Source organism: Polypterus senegalus, unplaced genomic scaffold (assembly GCF_016835505.1).
Source record: "Polypterus senegalus isolate Bchr_013 unplaced genomic scaffold, ASM1683550v1 scaffold_5384, whole genome shotgun sequence".
NCBI classification, from domain to species: Eukaryota; Metazoa; Chordata; class Cladistia; order Polypteriformes; family Polypteridae; genus Polypterus; species Polypterus senegalus.
Window position 1 is genome coordinate 1 of NW_024381534.1, and position 8,269 is coordinate 8,269.

At 35.8% G+C, this 8,269-nt stretch overlaps 1 long non-coding RNA gene across 1 annotated transcript; it reads left to right on the forward strand.

Moving 5' to 3' along the window:
- The first annotated feature begins 491 nt into the window (after positions 1 to 491).
- LOC120520645 lies at positions 492 to 7,550 on the forward strand. The gene is made up of 4 exons (XR_005631894.1): positions 492 to 678; positions 6,774 to 6,886; positions 7,272 to 7,408; positions 7,499 to 7,550. It is a non-coding gene; the product is annotated as an uncharacterized LOC120520645 (long non-coding RNA).
- Positions 7,551 to 8,269: the final 719 nt, after the last annotated feature.

The following is an 8,269-nucleotide window of genomic DNA, read 5'->3' on the forward strand; positions in this document are numbered from 1 at the left end:
TGATGGGACAGCAGCCTTATTGTGCTGATTGACACATTAACAAAACAAAAGACCCTAATGAAGAGGTGTGAATGAATTTAAGGTGGCCCGGGATTACAAGTTTTTTCGTAGGATTTCTAGTGTTAATTCTATTTATTGTCACAGAACCAAAAGTAGGAAACAGCTCTGGACAGAGTGCCAGTTCATCATAGGGCTCAGTCTCACACAGACACATTCACAAAGGATCACTTTGGAATCACCAATCAATCTATCCTTTACTTCTTTACGTATATGAGAGAAAACCAGAGTACCTGGAGTAAAACTCACACAGGCATGGGAAAAATGTGCAGACCTTAATGCAGACATAACAGAGCATTTGTTTCAGTTTCAGGAAACTAGAGCCCTCTGCATTTTTGGTTGGATGTGTGTGTGCATGTGTTTGTGTGTGTTGGGTTTCATTTATAAATATGTTGCCTAATTTTTTTTTTCATTTCATTGTTTATCAGAGTGGAGGTGAAATTAGGCCAATGGCATGTAACAGGGCTCAAACAGCAGGGTGTCATTCCATCAATCATCTCCTCTGTTGGAGATACTACATCATCTTTGCTTAGTGTTGCGTTTGAAACCAACCCAGAAAACAGCACTGCTGACCAGTTATTGCTCGTCAGGTCACAGCCTGTTGAAATCATCTATGATGCAGTAAGTCAGTTGTCATTTGTATTGTTGTTTTGTTTTTAAACAGTCCATGTTTCTGTAAGTAAAATTACAAAAATAGATGTATAGCTTATAGTAGGGGTAGGCAATGTTGATCCTGGAGGGCTGCAGGTTTTTCTTCCAACAAATGAGAATGTCGGTTATTGCTGACAAAGCATTTATTGCTCAAGGTCTGAGACTGTACCTTGGACCTTGGATTGGTTTCTAATTAATCAATTGGGTTGCATTTAAAACCTGCAGCCACTGTGGCCCTCCAGGACTGATATTGTTGGCCGGATTATAGTATTAAGGTTAGAATACTATGTATTCTGTTAAATTCTCAACTGTGTTTTTATCGAGTAAATTGATTTATCTTCTTTATGTCATTCTATTCATACTTAAACATATGAGAGTGTAAATGGTTTTATGAGAATAAGAGTCAGCCCAAAACAGCAATTTCCATTCAAGAAAACTTTACAAATTCTGTCAGCTGAAAATTTAAAGGAACATAAAGTATCTACTAAACTATTTCAAAACTTATTTTATGTATGTTCTTTTTTGTAAAAAGGAAAAATTTCTAATAGAAAAAAATCTTCTATTAGTATGTTCTTGTTGGAGAATTTGTTTTAAAGTAACATTTGGCATGTACTTTACTACTTCCCTTTCATATAAATATGTGAGCTATCAACCTTCACTTGGTTATACTGATATGCTTAATTCATTTAATTTTTCTTAAAAGCTCATACCACACAGTCTTAAAATTAGTGTAGTGGCTATTTTTTGGTGGTGATGCCTTTTTCTTATCTATAGACTCAAACTCCACATAGTGTTTCAGGTCAGGCCTCAAAAGGAGACAGCATAATCACCCTTGACTCAACAAAACATGCTATGTAATCCATCCATCCATCCATCAAACTTCATCATCCAGATATCTTTAAATTCTGTCCATGATCTCATGGGACGGTTTGGCTGATTTACACATACCTACCAGCCCCTAGTTTATTGTCATCTGCAGATTTAACCAGCATGTCCATTCTTATTTAGATAATTTACTGTATATAAATTAAAAAGATCGGTAGACCCAGGATTCATTATTGACTAACACAAGTTTTAATGTTACCTAACTTGGAAAAAAAATTTCTGTGCCATAACCCTTTGCTTCCCTGTATTTAACACTAGAATTACCAGAGCCTACGAAAAAACTCGTAATTCCGTCCCCAACTAAATCGCTTCTTAAATCCCTTCACACCTCTCCACCAGCGTCCTTTGTTCTCTAAATGGGCTGATAAAGAGAAGCTAGGAGCAGCCGGCTATTCCATCCCCCCACCAATTTAGAAGCGTGCTACGCGAACTTCTCTTAGCTCATGCCTAGATTGAGTATCTGGGAGTGAAGTGGAGTTTAAGAGTGGAAATAATAGATCATTATTTGGAACACACGCATTTCATGTCTGTTCCGTTTCTACAATAATCTGTGTAAACACATTGTTAAAACAGAAACGTTTTTTATATTCTACTAGTAGATGACAAAATGTAGGTATAAACTATATAATGTATGAAGCCTGAAGTCCAAATATCAAAGAAACATTTTCACAAAAGATACAAATATAACACAACAATTGCGCTTTTATTCAAAAATATAACTGCAGAAACAAAAAGCTGCCTTAATATGAGACATTGACGCCCTTTTATTGTAACTGCCTCCGTGGTGCAATAGAATCAGTTCCCGTCTGGGAATCAAAAGGTCGCGAGTTCGATCCTGCACCAGTCGGATTTGAGAAGTAAACTGCTCTTAGTCTTACTATTTTTGAGTAAAAGCATACATTTGATTTCAGTCTGTAACAGCCGGTGCAATTTATGATCCTTGTAAAAGGTTAGCTTTTTTTCTTTTCTTTTTTTTTTTTTATTCACTTTTCATTCTCTCAGTCGCGTTCAGAATCAATCCATACAACCCCATCTGACGTGGCTGTTTTCACATAAAGACGCGCTATCGCTCTGCAGTGTACCACGATGCATACTAACGCCCCCCGAAAAAAAAAAAGGGTTCTGACACACAGACGCTGGTGAAACTGCCTTCTTCTTATCTCACCGTCACTTGCTTTTCTTTTTTTTGTTTTATTGAGTGTTCCTGCCAGTCCCCGCATGTTGCTGTATGCTGTTTCTTTTGTACTCCAAGACATGCAGAGAGAATGGTAAAGAGCAGTAACTTTGGGCTATATGCAATCATCAGACCTCCCCATCTGCCGTGTCGGCTCAAACACAGGAACATATGTTGGTGTAAAAGTATAACAAAAGTGCACTTTTATTCAAGTGCACTTTTTCCATCGCCTTTTCCTGTAAGAAGCAATGTACACACTTCTCTCTCTGCTGTGGTTTCTATTACACACCTGAAAGAAAGAGACAATATATGTGAAAATATCATCGCACTAATGCAATATTATTTGAAAACAAACAGCGTCAGATCGGGTGTGAATTTATGCAGGAACTGGAAATTCTCTGATGTGGGACCTTCCCCCAGGGAAGAAAGTACAGTGTCAGGTGCTCATTCAGTGTAATAGGAACCATAGCACAGAGGTGTGTGCACTGCAACAAGTACACATGTACGCCATTAAGCGTAGGAAGGCGGTCCTTGGGTGTGTGGGAACTGTTAATATTTGAATGTGATGATTTTATATAGCACGGAATGGAAATCAGCACTTCTTAGCATTGCACAATGCAAGCTGTCGTATCAGTCGCCTACTGTAACTTGCTTTATTTTTTCTTCGGTTATACAGGTAGTCTTGAATAAAAGTGCACTTGTTTCGTTTGCGAAATGTAGTGTCTGCGTGCACTTTTCGTGGCATTACACGTGTATTTTTTGAGCACGCCCGTTTGAGCATGCTCAAACACAGGAACATATGTTGGTGTAAAAGTATAACAAAACAACGGGCACATGGGGAGTGTCTGATGATTGCATATAGCGCCAAAGTTACTGCTCTTTACCATTCGCTCCTCTACATGCCCTGGAGTACAAAAGAAACAGCATACAGCAACATGCGGGGACTGGCAGGAACAAAATCAAGTGACGGTGAGATATGAAGAAGGCAGCTTCACCAGCGTCTGTGTGTCAGAACCCCTTTTGGGGGCTGGGGCGTTAGTATGCATTGTGGTACACTGCAGAGCTATAGCGAGTCTTTATGTGAAAACAGCCGTGTCAGATGGGGTTGTATGGATTGATTCTGAACGCGACTGAGAGAATGAAAAGTGAATTAAAAAAAAGCTAACCTTTTACAAGGATCATAAATTGCACCGGCTGTTACAGACTGAAATCAAATGTATGCTTTTACTCAAAAATAGTAAGACTAAGAGCAGTTTACTTCTCAAAACGGACTGGTGCAGGATCGAACTCGCGACCTTTTGATTCCCAGGCGGGAACTGATTCTATTGCACCACAGAGGCAGTTACAATAAAAGGGTGTCAGTGTCTCATGTTAAGGCGGATTTTTGTTTCTGCAGTTATATTTTTGAATAAAAGCGCAATTTTTGTGTTATATTTGTATCTTTTGTGAAAATGTTTCTTTGATATTTGGACTTCAGGCTTCATACATTATATAGTTTATACCTACATTTTGTCATCTACTAGTAGAATATAAAAAACGTTTCTGTTTTAACAATGTGTTTACACAGATTATTGTAGAAACGGAACAGACATGAAATGCGTGTGTTCCAAATAATGATCTATTATTTCCACTCTTAAACTCCACTTCACTCCCAGATACTCAATCAAGGCATGAGCTGAGAGAAGTTCGTGCACGTTCTAAATTGGTGGGGGGATGGAATAGCCGGCTGCTCCTAGCTTCTCTTTATCAGCATATTTAGAGGACAAAGGACGCTGGCAGAGAGGTGTGAAGGGATTTAAGAAGCGATTTAAGGTGGGACGGAATTACGAGTTTTTTCGTAGGCTCTGGTAATTCTAGTGTTAAGATCATGTAGAGCCCATCTGCACAATTTTAGTTTGAAGGTTATTCTGTCATTTTGTACATATCAAAGGTGTATTGAAAATCAAGATAAATATAATAATGAAAGAAGCTCATTTTCACATAACCTTTGCCAGACTATCATCAAATTGAAATTTGAGCATTTCCAAAGTACTAGAGCTCACTACACTATTTAGTAACTTGTTCCATTGGCCTATGTTTCTCTGTGTGTAGTAAAGTAACTAGCATCCATTTGTGCTTCCATGTTTATTTTGAAGAACTCTTTTTAAAGTAACTGCAGGTGTCTATAGTACTTTTTTCCTTAATAATTTTAAAGGATGTCATATGTTTGTTTACCAGTTCAAAATATTCAACTCCTTTGATGTTTCCTCATAGCTCATTCTCTGCTGTTCTGTTCATTTTTTCAGATGAGATTTCATATAGTCATGGTACAGTCTTTGATTTGAACTTGGCATTTTCTTCTGTGTAATTGATAGATAGATAGATACTTTATTAATCCCAAGGGGAAATACACATACTCCAGCAGCAGCATACTGATTAAAAAAAAATAAAGAGTGATAAAAATGCGGGTTAAACAGTCAATAACTTTGTATAATGTTAACGTTTACTACTGGGTGGAATTGAAGAGTCGCATAGTGTGGGGGAGGAACGATCTCCTCAGTCTGTTAGTGGAACAGGACAGTGACAACAGTCTGTTGCTGAAGCTGCACCTCTGTCTGGATATGATACTGTTGAATAATCCAGACCATTCGCCTCTTTACACTGACTCTTGTGTACTTTTTATAGGATACACTTTCATAACGTAATTATACCTTATATTTTTACTTGCTATGCATAACAGGTTATGTTTATTAACGTTAAACTTGCCTTCTGTGTATTTGTGTATAAACTTGAATTTTATCCATGTCTATTTGCAATAATATTGTTCACTTCTGCTGTTTCACCAAAATTACTGGCATCCTAAAACGTAACCCGCTTGTTTAGGTATTGTTGGCAAGATAATTTATAGAAATTAAAGTAGCATCTCAAGCATTGATTTCAGGAGGACCTTGCTTTGATAGTTATCTAATTCCTTGCACCCTAAGCCTTTGCATTTGTTGTTCGAGACAATTTTATACTTGTGGTTATCCCAAGCATTTTCTTTCCAGTTGTCTGAGTTTGATGACCAACCTTTATGTAGTACAGTAACTATCATTACGAAATTCAAGATAAAATGTGTTACCTCTGATAAAATGTGTCACCTGTCCAAACCTATTTTAACTGTTAACTAATATAGTAACACTTGATTAAACTTTGTGTTTAATAGTTGCCTCCATTAATTTACCTGGGGTATGTTCTAGCCTAGCACATAGTTAACAGGATCAGCCCAATCACCTTTTTCCATAATGAAACAGTTTGCTAACTTCCACTCTTTAGGAGATTCTCCAGTGTGTAGTGCTTTATGGAAGGTACATTAAAGGTTCATATATGCATTTTCTAACTTGAATAAGCACGTCCATTTAGAGATTTTTGGTTCTAGCCTGTTTAGATATGCAGTTTGATTGGCCAAGAAGAATCAGAGGATTTAGCTATTTGCTACTGCACTTTTCTTCACAAAGTATCTGGCCAATCTGAGTACAGTAGTAAGCTATCCAGCAAGCGAAGCGACTATTATAGACTGTGGAGATTCATTGCTATCAGTCTTAATTACTTTCATTTGCCCTGGGACACTAAAATACAACATTGTAAAATTTGCTGATCTGCAGGATTTTCTAACAAAACTTTGTTGGCTTTACCAAAAGCTGAGTGTGTACCTAAAATACAACTCGGACTCAACCAAATTATTCATCAGTGTCCATCAATCCCACAGTTTCATATTAAATAGAAAAAGAAAAATAATTTCAGCAGGATGCATTCTCTAGTTATAATTTTAATGTCTTAGCAGCTAATCATAACAATATTATATCCTAAATGTCTATATTACATTATATTTACTTAAAATATTATTGGTAATTATCAGTGTTTTCAGCCAAGTACATTTCTTGTTAAGTAAGAACATAAAACAGTATATTTGTATAATGTTTTTCAGAAAAATGAAGTAACCTTTAACTTAAAAGTAATTATGTTCTGAACTTTTGTTTCTATTAAGAAAACAGTAATTGGATTGACTGAATTTTATCAAACTGAGAAAAAATAGATCTTGAGACAATAGCTTCAGCCACATTGATGAAGCTGGAAAAATCAAGGAGAGGACTGCATCAGGTAATAGTTTGCATTGTTTCACATTTTCCGCGTTTCCCTTATGTAATGTTATCTACATACATAATGATTTAGTGCCAGGTACAAGGGTAGTTATATTTTAAATATATTTATTTTAATATGAAATTGTTTTACTTCTGGCTCTGAAAAAATCCAAAGGTTTAAAAGGCTGCTTTACATTGGAAGAATTCTGACTGTGGTTTAGACATATTTTCTACTTAGCAGTAAAATAGTTGTATTATGTGGCTGTGAATAGAGAAAGAAATGAAATTAAAAAAAAAAAATATTTGTGTTAACATGTTTAAGAATTTTTTTATCTTTATTAAGGTATTTCTGATTTGAGAATTTGTCTGTTCTACAGCACAATTCTGACTATTTTTATTTTCAGGTTTAACTTACATTATCGACACCCACAAAGTTCTTGACCTTAAGATAAGTTTAAGTCCGTCATATTTGATTGTGCCTCAAACTGGATTTTATGCTAAGGAATCAAACTTGATGATCATAGATTTTGGCTGTTTGCAGGTATGAATTTCTTACAAGTGAAAATCATATAAACAAAGATCTTCTGTCAATTTATTTGCTTTTTTTTTAACTGGGTGTGTCATATTTCAGTTCAACAGCTTAAATCAAGGTACTCGACAGCCTCTGTCACCTGCCTTATCCCAATTGAAGAAATCCTAGACAGAGCTTACGAAAAGTTTGACTTAGAACTTCAGAATGTCCAGCTTCTATACAGCAAGTCAGGTAAGTTTTTTTCTTTATTCACAGTAATGTATTTATTTGGGGGAAAAAAGTGCTTTCAAGCTCTGTAAATGTATATTTTAATTGCATACAACCATAACTAATTTTCACCAAGTAAGATGAAAATCCAATTATTCAGTGTTTAGGATATATTATTCACAAAAAATCTAAAGTGGTGGGATAGCTATCTAAGCATTTACTTTGGACCTTTTTGGAAATGTAGAGCTGACTGCCAAGACACATACACAAAATGTAGAATTGGTTAAATTAAAATGATTATGATTGATGAGCTAAACATAAATACATCACAGGAGATCTGGGCAAAAATGACACATGCACATTTTTTACTTGTGAATCATTCCTAAGCTAATATCCTCTTGTAAATATATGTCAGTTTTAGGCAACTTTGTGATTTGCATCAGTATAAGTGTGCACAGATTTCTAATATGATTTGTCTGTGTATGACTTCACTAACCTTCAGAATTCAGTAATTACTGGTGAATAATTTATGCTGTTTTCATTATATTTGCTATTTTTCTGCAAATACCATTACATTTATTTTGCAAGTGGACTACTAATTCTTATCTACACACCTTAAAAGCCATTTGTGTATGTAATGAATTTATTATCAGTACAAAAAAA